The sequence below is a fragment of the Haemaphysalis longicornis genome, unplaced genomic scaffold (genome assembly GCF_048455015.1).
Source record: "Haemaphysalis longicornis isolate Haplotype H1 unplaced genomic scaffold, Haemaphysalis longicornis Haplotype H1 scaffold_2, whole genome shotgun sequence".
Lineage (NCBI taxonomy): Eukaryota > Metazoa > Arthropoda > Arachnida > Ixodida > Ixodidae > Haemaphysalis > Haemaphysalis longicornis.
Genome location: NW_027526295.1, coordinates 99796494 through 99810752, shown reverse-complemented (window position 1 = coordinate 99810752; position 14259 = coordinate 99796494). Strand labels below are relative to the sequence as shown.

General features: G+C 45.6%; 1 long non-coding RNA gene across 1 annotated transcript; it reads left to right on the top strand.

The window, feature by feature from the left end:
* The first annotated feature begins 767 nt into the window (after nucleotides 1-767).
* Nucleotides 768-14206, top strand: LOC144169053 (uncharacterized). The gene is made up of 3 exons (XR_013322349.1): nucleotides 768-853; nucleotides 12759-12845; nucleotides 14001-14206. It is a non-coding gene; the product is annotated as an uncharacterized LOC144169053 (long non-coding RNA).
* Nucleotides 14207-14259: the final 53 nt, after the last annotated feature.

Genomic DNA, 14259 nt, shown 5'->3' with positions numbered 1-14259 from the left:
AATGTTTCACACTGGTAATGTTTATCTTTAAATGTTTAGAACTCGGGATGAATTGGCCTTACCTAGCTTAAAGCACTGGCAAATATTCGAAAACAGTGCTGGCATTAGGCTGTTTTCATAGCTTACAAGTTATATTCCGCCGCCTATTCCGACAGGCAATGTCCTATTTCCAGATAGGTGTAAACCAGGCACTTCCGGTGCGATAGAAAAAGTTAATAAATGTGTTGATATGACGCGCTCCGCCACTAAACCGACCGAAAAGATACCGAATCATTTTTATTTGCGGAAGTAAATATTTACATCTGTTCAAGATAACCTCTAAAGGTAACAAAATACAAGAGTCTTGCAAAAAAAGTTCGCACTCCTGAGGTAGAACCAAGGCATATCGCGCAGAATGCCGTGGTTGCACTCATTGGGTTACTGAAGCCGACAAGCGGCGTTCTTTTACTTTTTCTCAAAACAATACGAGGATTATTCGAAGTGGACCAATAGGCGCAGCCGGGTGCCAACAGGAAGCTGCGGCATCATCGGTTACCGGTCCACATACTTTGTCATCATGGGGAGCCTGCATTGCCTGGAAAAAGCAATGAACACAGGTAGATCAGCACTATTCAAGTGGACGCTAGTTTGTGGGAGGGCTTCCCCCATGGGCTTTTGCCGATTGTACTTCACAAGAAAACCTACAGGGGAGTATGGGTCGAACTGAATATACGCTTATCTAACTTGCCGCATAAGCTTTTATAATGCATTTTTTGCCTCATTGACGACATTTATTACTGCTCTTTCAGGAGGAACGCCACACTACATATGTTTGCTGGACAAGCACAGGACGAATCTCAGTTTACCTGGGACGGTAAGAATGACTACTTCGTTGAACTGCGTCGAAGCGAATACAAAACTATTTCTACCCATAAACATTTTCTCAGCTTCGATATTTCTCTACTTCGATATTTCATCCTCACAGCGAAAAGCCTATTCATTAGGGGAACTTCGCAAAAAATATCGCATCTGCATTCCGCCTCAGAACTTCAAAGTACCTGTAGGAATTGCTCTGTAAAACAAGTATTCTACGCTTTGAAATTTGTTTCAAAAGCTCGAACACGCTTGTGCTGCGAGACCATAATTACTAAGCAGCCCTGCGAAACACGCAGACAATATCTGGTTTACGCTTCAGGCTCACTTGAGTGAGAAATGGGGTACAATGTTAACAAAATTCGGAGTTAACTTTGGGGGTGCAAAAATACCATATACGTGCTCAGGTGGCTCTTAACTCACCCAGAGCTATAATGTAGTTTTAACTTGAGCTGTAAAAAGGATTCCAGCTTGATAGAATCATTACTTACAAATGCACCACCTGACACTACCACGACGTTTTTAGCAGTAGTCTTTTTAATGTTCTGTTTTTGTTCGGTGACGCGTAGTAATAGAACGCATCGGAGGCAATCACAGTGTACCGCCCGCAAGCAAGGGTTTCCGGTTTTGTGAAAATACTTTGCACAGACCATCCAGGTAAACTTTATATGAATCCCTCCACGTGTTCACCCCGCTATGAGTGTGGCACTGTAGTTAAAACTCTCCAAGAGCAGCGTGAATACGAGCAGCGGCAAAGTGAAAAGAAACGGCTATACGTCCATCGGCAGCCTACTGCCAAAATGAACAACTTGGTTCCAAAACGGCTCGTCGCAAGCGCAAACCAGGAAAGCCCTGAATGCTCTTACTAACGAAGCTCACCGCCGGATGCAACGCTAGCACAACACCGTGGCACAACTAATCACAGTGTACAGAGCGACCACAAAGCAGTAATCCTTACCCTCACTGTAAAACTGTAACAGAGGGGATGGTTCAGCTGGTGTTGAATCGGCGAACGTAAGAAAGAAAACCTCGTCGAGTGATGACGTAATCGCGTTCGCCAGCACCGCTCGACCTTCGAGTACACTCTGCCCAAAGTTCTTGGGATGATCTCTCGCGTGCTCTTCTGCTCGCCAGTTTACGTGTGTTCCCACCTGAAGTGGGGATCACAGAAACACTCACCCTACAAACACCGAAATCACCAAGCCGGTTGCCGCCAGTTCTAGTGCGCGCTAATGTGGTCAATTGCGGGACAGATGGAAAAGCCTGCGCACAAAACGATCCGGGCCTGCTAGTCGCCGAAAACTTTCAGCGGCAAAATTGGCAATTCATGTCAGGTGCAACAGCCGGGTCTCTGAGGAAGGGAGAGATGGGACGACAGAAGAAGACCATCACTCCCGAAGAACAAGAACTGCGGCAAGAAAACCGCCGCGCCATCGGTCGAAAAAACTGGAGACGACTGCGGCCCAACCCTGAATATTGCGTCCGTGAAGCGGCGTCAAAACATCGGTGAGTTGCACAAGATCCGGAGTTACGAGCTCGCGTACTATGTACATACTTGAATCACTGAGTATTCGTTGCTCTCTGGAGGGCTAACAAGGACACCACGAGGAAAACTAGGCCCGGTCTCCAAGCATAACTACGCATAAACGTTACTGAACCAGGAATAAGCTAAGTGGGGCCGCCAGCTTCGCTGTTTAATCAGTAGTATTCGTGCCACTAGTGCGAAGCTGCCCCAATTTTCTTAGTCTTAAAACATCTATTACCCGCTCCATCAAACTCGCATCCCTCCAAGAAAACAGGCACCTAGCTTATTACAAGACACACCCAGAAACCCGGTTACGAGCACTCAACCAACTGTTCCCATACTCTTCCATCACTAAGAAAACGCACGCTTCCCCGTGCCCATAACAACCAGCACGTGACATGAGCGGCACGGAGGCCGGCGGCAAGAAAAGTGACGGTTATCATTCTTTGAGAAGTCGCAGGGGTTCAGCAGAGTCCGAATAGGAGAACCTTGTATTCATACAATCCATCGGGGGCAATACAGGCAGTGTTCCTCACGGTCACGTTAATCTAGTTCGATCTGATATCCGCTGCGAAAGTTGATGTATTAGTATTTGGCATGGCGCATGCGATACAATGACTCATTGATATGGTTTAAAGCATAAACCTTTCCCTTGGGGATTTTGTTCAGTCTTCTATAATCCCCGCAAAAGTGGGCAGTTTGATTGGTTTTTCCACCTAGTGCAACGGGTTGTGCCCATGCGCTTGTTGACGGCTGTAGTAAGCCGTCCTGACGCACTTCTTTGACATGCCTCCCAGTCTTTCGAAGAGACCCTCTGTGGATGTTGCCGTAGAGGTCTTTCGTTTTCTTGGATAGCAATGCTGTTTTTGGTGACACTTGTCTGCTTGACCTTGGCCGAGGAAGCAGAACAGTCATCAAACCACCGTGAGGCCAACTTTCGGGGACATCCCGAAAGCTTCGAAAATGTGACACCACGTGGCGTTCCAAGGTGGAGACTTTTTCTTTTTTTTTTTCCTTCCTTCTCCCCTACTCGGGAGGCTCGAAGCCGCTCTTATCAACGCGCCCCAAGGGTCCCCTTCTTTCCGGTGAAGCATGCCGAATTATCAAAAGAAGCAAATAGGAGGGTCGGGACGTGCACAAAAGGCCGTGCTCTTTTGTGCTATTCGGGTCTCCACCATTCCTAAACATACAAGAAAACACGGATGGGCGCTCGCGGGCCGCGCACGAGTGGGTGTCTTCGGTCCCGCGAATGCGGCTTCTTACCTCTAGAGATGTAGCCGTTTTATGCTGCTTGCGTTGTAAAATATTTCAGCAGTGTGCGTGCGAGGGGCTGCAGCTGTACATATGTGTTGGAGGCAAGCGCTAACAGCAATTAACTGCACTTCTCTATGCGTTTTAACCTAGTAAATATTCAGGGAGGGGTCTAGAGTAAAATTATTATTCAAAGGCTTGTGTTAGAATTGTGTTTAGACATCGCTACTGAACATTTTAGGTGAGGCATTGCTGGCGGTTTTTTACTTCGCGGGCAACTTTAGCTGCCAAAAAGGTGCGATGTTTATAGCGTATATTATCTCGGGAAAAATTATGGTGTGACCTGGCAGATCTTTCATCACGGCGAGTTCATTTACTTGTCGTAATTATGTGGGCCACCGTGAAATAGTAAACGTTGATGAATTGTTGTAAACATATGAACGTCTACGGGATGAGAAGGGGTTACAGAAAATGGCTGTAACTCTTGTTTTGCTGAAGAAACCCCGAAGCATATTAATGAAGTCTGACTGCTCAGGAGGCTACATGTTCATGTATAGTTTTATCTTAGGCGATATCACGCGCGGGTGATTACGAGTCACAGTTTTAACACACAGAACATGAAGCCGCTGCCCCTAAGACATCCCATTAGCGTGTCGAAAACACCGTAAAACAGAAAGCCTCATATTTGTCTGCTAGAATAAAACTGCAGGCTTTTCAAATTTGATTACTATATTGAACTAAAAAATAGCTTTAAAGGCAAACAACAATCGTGTCGTGTTCCTTGTGCTCGTTCGGACTACGTCCGGTCAATACCCTCGAAAACAAGATGCAATCGACTCCCGACAATTAAAAGTCGCTTAGTTAGAATTTTCGGTTAACGTGTTCTGGTTCCGGAACTTATACGTGCAATTCGATTAAAAAATTGCCTGAAAATTCGAAGCCAAAACCAATTTTGTCGGTTAATTGGGAGGTATTTTGAATAAAAACATACAGGTAGCAGTCATTTCTCAAGGAAATTTAAATGTTTCGGCGTCAAAGCACCACCGTGCATGTGTTATGTCGGCGCCCTCGCAACTGAGGCCGCGCGCAGCCAGTTCACTTGAAACTCCCGCCAGCGTACGCACGTCTACATTCTTTGTAGTTTCCTGGCTGCACACAAATCCGTGTAAGCATTTGGGTGGTGAAGGTTTCAGGCTTCAACTTTAGCGATAAGTCTTCACACTCAGGACAAACCATGTCATGCGCTTGTATTGGCAAGGAAAGTCGAGGTTGTGACCAACATAAAGAAAGGAGACGTCTAGCGTAGTTATGGCATTGCTCTCATTGTGTTTCTGTTTCATTTATTGATTGATTATGAGGTTAACTCTCCGACGCTACACAGCCGATGAGGCGTGCTGCAGTGAAGAATTAATTTATACAACCTGGAAATCTTTAACGTGTGTCGAAATCGCGAATTCATGGGCGTTTTCACTTCTCGCTTCCATCATCCGCCACGGCTGGTAATCGACACCGCGTCCCTGGGCTCAGCAGCACAACGCCATAGCCACGGCGGGATTCTGTTTGTTTGATAGTTGTGTTAGTTCGAAGCTTTGTACGGTCCACATGGAGTTCGTGTTAGTAGGAGTCAACTGTATTGCGAAATTGATATTCTAAGCGCTTTTGTAACTCATTTCGAAGAATCATTTTCATTAATATCTAACAGCTTCGGTCTGATCAGCTGAGCAGGAGTAATGGTCAGTTTTTATACGAAGATTCCGTATTTTGGTACCAACTGTGCGCATCGCCGTCGAAGTTGTTCATTTTGGCTTTCTGCGTTTTTAAAGCGAAGCTTCAGAAAGGTTCAAATATTCCAGCAAATATTCAACAAATAAACACGTTTTTGGCAAGGCCGCACACCCAACCCCTGGCCTAACCTAACGTAGGATTGCGAACAAGAACATCTGTAATAAATAGGTTCGTATACTAAGTCCGAATCAAAAGGTCCGCTGGCCGCGTCTTTCAGACCCCTGCCTCAGAGGAATAGATCAGGAGCAAGGCGGGCCGGGAACGGCTAGCGGGGCTCCGGCCGTGGTTGGGGTCAAGATGACGACGTAGGCCACGTCTGAAGCAGTATTGTACGGAACGGCGTTCCTTGGAAGGCCGAACGTCTGTGCACCGAAATGTCCGCACCGAAACGTCCTGCACCAAAATGTCCTATACACCGAAATGTCCGGATCCCCGGCGGAGCTTACGCGGCGTTCGATGGAGGAATAGCGCAGCCGCGAGAATGCTTTTCACTTTTCATCGTTTCTCTGGAATGGCCAGGATGCGCGTCTGGCCGATAGAATTGTTCCCTGCCGGGGAAAGGTTGTTGGAAGAAACTGTCTGGCGTGGGGTGCCGACGGGGGAGTTGCGCTCGCTGTGAGGTCATTCGAAGTGCCGATTGATTGATTGTAGGGTTTAACGCAACGCAGGTGATGAGGCGCGCCGTAGTGGAGGGCTCCGGTATAATTTTGACCGCCTGGGGATCTTTAACGTGCGCAAAATCTCGTACGCACGGGCATTTTTGCTTTTCGCCTCCATCAGAAAAGCAGCCGCCGCGGCCGGTGATCGAACCCGCGACGTCGTGCTCAGCAGCGCAACTTCTTAGCCACGGAGCCACCGCGGCGGGTTCATGCGAAGTGTCACCGGCTATGAATAGGGCTGGGCGCGCCGCAGTGTCTCGGTATGCTGTACTGCTCGAAGTTAGAGTACGCATGCAGTTCGTCACGGCGCGGTCTGGGGGTCGACGGGAATGGGTCGAAGGGAGTGCCAGGACCTTTTGTATTGCACGCGTCGTGTTGACAAAGGACAGGAATTTCGTCATTGTTGAGCATACTTTGGTCGCATGCGGTATGGACAATACCTGAGAGAGGCCGCCGGAACGTGGACGGCCAGCGTTCAGACTTACTTTAGTTGGTCAGTTTCAACCTGTGCTTTGATTTTTTTATAGTGTAAATGTTTTTTACGCACGTGATTAGGCTCCGCGTTATTTCCTGTGCGTTTCCCTTATGCGTATTTCTAACCACAGAAACTGATTTGTGCGTCGAGTCAACATATTTGGCTATTTTCGGTTGTTGACTTTATCTACTACCCTGATTGTGTTCGGTATAGTTTGTAATTCTTGCGCGTAGATTTCATGTGTGACTACACTGCTGACTTTTATTTTTTTGTTTTTCTTGACTTAAACTTGTATTGTGAACCTTGCAGCCATTACTTGTTCTGTTATGTCTTGTTACTCGCAAATTTGTGCTGTATGATCTACAAAGCTTACTCAATTACTCTTACAAAGCTTACTCAAAGCTTACTCAAAGCTTACCCTCTTACTCAATTCCCTGCGCAGGTCCTGTAAGGCATTTTAGATAACCTGCAATATTGTAATAACCATTCATTAAACGCCTATGTATTGTTCCTTTCGACACAGTTCTTTATGCAAGAATTTTAACTATGTGCCTGCATGTAACTTTCTATTTGCACATCTCAAGCGCAGTAACCTTACTGCGCATTCGTAATACCGAAGTTGAAAGTGCCATATGTGTTGCATCCATAATAGACGAGCACCAAAATCGCAGTAGGCATGCCTGGAGTTCGTACGGTTCTCCCCGAAAAAATTTGTCCAGGGGCGTTTCTGTGGATCCTTTTTTATTTCAAGATCATCTGCTGCCGGCGTGGTTCCTATTCGTATAATATACGTAGTTTGGTGTGAGTTTTAAACTTCACACTTTATTTCGCCTCGGAATTATCCGACACCACACTTTAATTTAAAAAATGAAATGTAACGTTAATGGAACGACACGTTTCAATGTTCGAAGTGGAGCTGGAACGCGTGCCTTTCGCAATAAAGGAACTTGTAACGGTAACTCGTTTCAAAATTGGGAAGGAACGAGGAACGATCTTTCGTTCCTGTTTTAGAGTAACGTGTACAAGACTGGTGTGAAGTATGCTTGCAGACTTTACTGCACGATCAATAAATATTTTTTTTAGACGATATTAAAAAAAACATAAAATGAATACAACATGATCGAGGAACGATTCTCAATAAAGAATGACAGGAGAAATCGTTTCAAGGAAGTCGAGTGCATTTATATTAGGCTGTGTTTATATGCCGTCCGACAGTATTGTAAGCCCTCCACTGAAGCGCGCCCACCGGCGTTGTTTCGATGAAAAATGCCCCGTCTGGCTGTAGTGCCTAGAATGTACTAGGCACTGTAGTTTGGCACTGCTTCGCCTTCCATTAACGCACCTAAGGTAAACGAATCTAACACAACCTAACCAACAGAAAAAAAAAAATCAAGACACCGAAAACTAACCTCAGCTGCGAAAATTACAATTAAATCTGAAGATGTAAAAAATAATAAGCAGAGAACCGACAAAGACTCCTGGGTTATAAGGTTAAACGGATCTTTTTCTAGTACCGGTCCTCCAAGCGGCCGCCACGGCGAACTGAAATTAGTCGTAAGGCACTTCCCCCCAAAGGCGGGCTTTCGCAGAACCTGTGCACAAGATATCTTCGGCCTGCAGTGCCTCCCGCACCCACGCGTCACCGGCGCTATTCACGTGAATGTCACGGTAGCAGGTGCACGCTCGCGTGACCAATCTGCAGTGGCCGGAGCGCCCCTTTTTCTTAACTTTTTTTTTTAATTTTCGTTGCTCCCTCACTGGTAACCAAGTGATCCCAGGGTGGTCAGCCTCAAACACTTTCGCCCCTTTCTTTTGAACGCCTTTTTTTTTGTGTGTGTGCACGTACGGATTCGCTGGGAACTGTCCGAAAAGAGGAAATAAAAACGTGCAGCCCTAGGATGCATAACCGCTCCCTAAGCAGCAAGCTGAGGGGCGCCCTTTTGTTTATTTCACCTGAGGCTACTGCCGAGAATGGCGTACCGGCAGTCCGCGCATGCGCATATCGCTATTGGTAAAAGGTCAATTAGCCAGTGTTTAAGGTGTGGTAATGTATTTTTATGTAGTTTTCTCTAAGTGATCTTCACAAATATTCGGTTGCCTGAAAAAAATGCAGAAAATCTTATGAAAAGATTTATGTAGGCTAGACTGTCACGAAAAAATGAATTTGCAAGCACTTTTGTCGCTCGCTTTTTCACAGACAAGCCTATAGGATATTGTCGTGGGGGGAAAACGGTCCTTTTTGGAAACAGCTGTTAAAGCTCGTACGGGTTGTGCTCACAAATACCACTCATTCCCGTATTAGGGCTGTCTGTTTGCACGCGTACTTCAATCTCACTTTAATTCTTCGCCCAAGCCTTCACCCATTCCCTCCCCACCCTCGTCTTTTGGTTTCAATCTCCCCCGGATTCCTTTTCCACTCATATTATTTTCGGTTTCCCTTGAAAACCTTACAGGCCTCTGAAGCCTCACTGCATTGATGCAAGAAAAAGCTATACGTTCACCATGAGCTCACACAACCTCAATTACGCAACAAAAAGCCACCCGAACTTGAAGCCGCTAAGGACACAATGTCCAGGTATCGTTGGCGCCTGTCCCCCCCATCGAGAAACAAGCTTGCTGGCTACACCTTTTCGCGCGTGGGATCCTGCCGAATGCGCCTCCCCTCCAGGAATCGCTCTTTCTTCGCCTTCTGTCGCCTCACCCGAAATTACCTCTTCAAGTCGTGCATATCATAGACACCCTAGATAAACATCGCCTTCTTTCATTATAAAAAAGGAAAAAAAATTGAATAGGCTGGTTTGGCAAGAGCTGAGACAGTCGTCTTCATGAGAAAGACAGGTGACACACCCCTCTCTTTACCAAGGGGACTGGTATATGAATAGGAGAAAGCCTGGAAATTACCAATAAATATAGTATTATGAAATGAACTAGAAATGTGCTCGGAATTGCGATTTCATAATACCTTCTTATTGAATGTATTGACTGGGCTCACTCTAAGTGTGTGTGTAAGGAGTAGAACAACCTTTACCACTGTGATGCTAATGGATTGTTTCAGGAGGAGCGGCTTTGTGTTCCTTGTATTAAAACTGTGACTGGCAATTACTCATAATATCGGTTGGGATAAAACTTCCTGCGATTATATAGCTGCTTGATGCGTCAAGCGTCATTCATTCGTTTCAGGGTAATTACGATAAGTAAAGAAACTGGGCGGGGCGTAGTGACATAGCAATCCTGTCGCACCGTGATTTTTTCCCGAGATACAGAACTACAGAAGCTTCGTAGGAATGTTGGCTTCGTCGCAAAGCATATTCAGCTGAACGATCGCGCTTACGGGCCGCGACAAGAGGAAATGAAGTCGGGTGAGCCATATACAGCTTCCCACAAAATAAAGATCACTGCCACCTAATTCTCACATAAAACATTCTAATTTCCATCGTTGATCGACTGATTAATCAATCATTTAAATTATTTGACTAATTAAATTGCTTGATTTTGCTTAAATTGCTTGATTGATTAGTCAAAACGTTCTTATTCGGATATGGGGAAATGCCGTCGGAATTAATAAAATGCCGTCGGGGTCGAAGCCCCTTAGGGGGTCGGGCTGTCAGCGTCCCGCGTCATCGTTGTCGTCGTATCATGTAGTCACGGCACTAAAACACCGGGACACTCGTTTTCCAATTCCTCGCGCTAGAACGTAACGCATAGTAAACGAACGCACCGGGGCACTCGGTATACAACGCTTCGCGCCAGAACGTTTCATCTCCGCCGTCAAAAACTTGTACTAAAAAACACACCGTGACACTCACTTTCCAACGCCTCGCGCTAGGACGCTTCGTGCTTCAAAGACACGAGACTTACAGCAAAGCTTTATATCCTACCCCCAATGGTTTGATCTTCGTGGGCAAAACCGCCAAGCCGCCGAGAATACACATAGAGTCGTACACCCTTCACCCCTCCGCAGGTTTCACGTTAATGAAGATGGCCCGGGATTAGTTTGCTAATCACGCGTAGGTCCAACCTTCGACTCCGCGTCCTTTAAATGTACGTGTACAGAATATAACTTGCAGAAACGGCCTGTACAGAAGGTATTGTACCGAAAAGACTTCGTCCAAACGAATAAATGTTCGATGAAACGGCCGCCGGGAGTTCGATAAAACGGCGTTTGATAAATTGCCGGGAACAATTTCGCAATCCACCCACCTGCTCTCTCCCTTTTTTATTTGTCAGGGATATTTTTCCCGTGAGTGCGCGTTAAGTAGTTTTAAATATTTCCCGAAGGTAATTTGAAAAATCTCCATTTGCAGCCCCAGTATCTCGGCACAAGGAAGAAATCGAGAAGCTCGCTCTGGAAATTCGAAAACTTTAGGGGGGCGAGGAACCAACAATTTATGCTCTGCAGGGCTGAAATTTTACCTGTGAGTGCGCTTTAAGTAGTTTTAGGTATTTCGCGAAGGCCTTTTTAAAAATATTTCTGTGCAGCACTAGTATAACCGCTAGTATTGCGAAACAAATCAGAAATGAAGGGCCCCGGTTGGAAAACTTTAGGTGCGTGAGGAACCGGTATTTAATGCTTTACACTGCTCTAATTTTCGCCGCGAGTGCGCTTTCAGTAATTTTAGGTATTTCAAGAAGGCCTTTTGAAAAACCTGCTTCCGTTCGAGAGCTACGATTTTTTTTCGCTCCCTCCCATTCAGTTACGCTCGCCGTCGACGGCTGCCGCCGAGGAGGGCGCTAGGCGTCTTCGGAGGCGCGTGTCCCCGAAAGTTGGGGATATAAATGATGCTCTGAAGTCGGCGCTTTTCTTCATAAGTTAGGTTTGGGTTCAGTTCAACTTTCATAGCCAGCTGAGAAGCCGACTGAGGAGTTGCGTTGGTTGACGTGGGTTCATCCCTTTCCAGCGAAGAAAATTGTCCTGCCCAGTTACCGACTTCGTCCAGTTGGGCTGTGGCAGTTTTTCTCGCTAGACATTTTCCTGCCTTGTAGGAACACGGGAAAAAGTGAATTGAATCGAAAAAAGGTTGACTTCACGGGACCAGCGGGAGAAGCTAGAATGGAGGGAAAGAAGGTAGGGACTGAGGGGAGAAAAAGTTACATGTATGTTCGGCAGAAGACTTGACTTTGGTGGATTTGTGGCACGAATCAAGCGAAAACGTGTTCAATAGTGACAGTGGCTATGACTTTCAAACTTTCTTAGAGTAACAGACATTTACCAGCGCAGTGTGTCTGATGCAGTCAACCACTGATGATACAATGACTTTTTATGCTTTTTGTGCGCATAAAGTGTAGTTGAAATTGTATACGAGCCAAAAGGTTTGACAAATAATATAAAATCTCGCTAAGCTAAGCCTAAAGGGGACGCCTTCTTCGTTAGAAAACATTGAAACTTCGAGCTAGTAAAAGGTGAGAGGAAGAACAAAACATTGCTATTTTACGTCTGAAAGAGTCTGCTCCTGCACTCTGCATTTCTACTTGAAGGCAACATCCATCACTTTTTGCTCTAGCGTGCTGATGCAGCGGAAGGCGTCTTCTTTGCCTTTTTCAAAACTTAGGAAGAGTCGGGCGGCATTCAATCCTAACATGACTTCCAAGTGGACGGCAGCAACGGTGCTTCGTCCGCCTCCTCCTCCACGACGTCACCAAAAGCGACAGGCCAGGGCCCTTGACCACCCGAGATATAGTATCATCTCTCAGCACATGGCACACTAGTGCCCTTGCGGATACTTCGACGTAGCCCGCAAAGAATACATCTTCCAAATCGTCTGCCTTCGGTGTTTGTGACTGCTTTTACTCGGTTTTACCTTCCCTCTCCGTTGTTCTTTGCGTTCCGAACGCGATGCAGCATGCACGAAAGCGGAAAAGCCCCGTGGGTAGACAGCGGGTGCGTTTTTTTTTTACCATCTACCAGTGACCAAGCCACCCGGCTGGGGGTGTCTAGTTGGAGTACCCCATGGCGGAACTTACTGGCGTTCCTATTAACGGTCATTTTTATAAGTTATGACGCTCGGCCTGACAAAATATTACAGTTCGAACTATCTATAAGCTTGTACTATTAAAGCCTGAATTACAGTTGTTACAGCACTAAAACAACCCTGCCCTTTAACTATTTTTATGATTGTAAAAATTGATACAACACGTGTTTTCGTATTTTCACAGAATTTTTCAAGCTCACTGGAGTCTTCCACATACCCTAATTTCGGCGAGCATGTTTCAGATGAATCCGTGGTAAACGTGGCCCACTTCATTTACACCGACTACAAGGAATGTGTAGTAGTGGATATTCCTTTCAACAACATCCCACGTGAGTGATCAAGCTTTTGGGGGGAGACTAGAAGCTTTGTTATAGCGCAACTTATGCTGACTATTTCTTGACTGAACAAAAATTAAAATGCCTTTTAATTTTTTCGAATGAAACATTCGACCTCTTGTAAACGTAATGAACTGATCAATTACGAAGAGAAATTATAGAGTGTGTAACTATTGGACCAAAAAAATAAACAACGAAAATAGGAGTTGCTCCACCTCACATTTCATGACACAAAAAGTATGTATGCTTTACCTAGTAACGGTATAATACAATAATGGTTATTGTTGTTGGTTGCAGTGCGGTTCACCCGACAGACTGACGGTTTGCAAAGACAGCGAGAGAGAATATAGCAAAAAATGTTCATTTGATTGATTATGAAATTAAACGCGCCGACGCTACACAGGCGATGAGGCGCGCCGTAGTGAAGGGCTCCGGATTAATTTTGATCACCTTGGGATCGTTAACGTGCGCTGAAATCTCGTACACACGGGTGTTTCCGCTTTTCGCCTTCATAAGAAAAACGGCCACCGCCTCCGGGAATCAAACCAACGACCTCGTCTTACCAGCACAACGCCTTAGACACTGAGTCACCGCGGTGTGTTCGCAAATAATATCAACGATCACGCAAACGTAAATTGTGCAACTTTAATGGGGGATGGAAAAGAGTTTAAGGCGGAGCGGCACGGAAATAGCTTTTCAAGATACTAAAGAAATACATGGCGAAGCGTTCTCAGTATTCCCTCAAAATCAATGACCCATGCTTCCTAAATAATGATAGGATTATCTCTTGTTTCATATTGAGAAAGAAAATGTTGAACCCACTATTCACGTGATAACACCAACAAAGATGCTGCTGGTGCTTGACTATTATCGCGTAGGTGTTAACTCGCAGTACTCTAAACAATTAATACTTACCCGCGAAATTTCTGACAGAGAAATGGCAAAAAGTCACACCGGAAATGTTCTTTGAGTAAAATGTGTTCTGTTTTAAAAATGATGTTTGTCGTCTTCTTTTCTGGACATTGGTGCTGCCCGATGTTGTTGCAAAACAAAATTCCTTCACGCGTATCACTTCTTCTGTTTGAGCCAGCCACTCTCATTTTCAGACCGTTTAGTAGGTATTTAAAAAGGTGGTCCCTGTCTGCGCAGAATGCATGCTGTGGGTCACAAACGAGGTGAAGCACAACATACCGCAACACTGTATCGAGCAATACGACGACATTTGCCCCGATCCAATCTGGCAATTCGACCCAGAGGCTTGCGGCGACGAATATTAGCCGTTTTGCCAAAGTTTTTTTTTTTTTTTCAAGTGCATTGTCTATTTCTTTTGAGCTTACCGAATAAACCAGCTGCAAAAATTACTTGGTCTGTTGATATCATTCGCGAGAACATTGTTACTTAAGACACC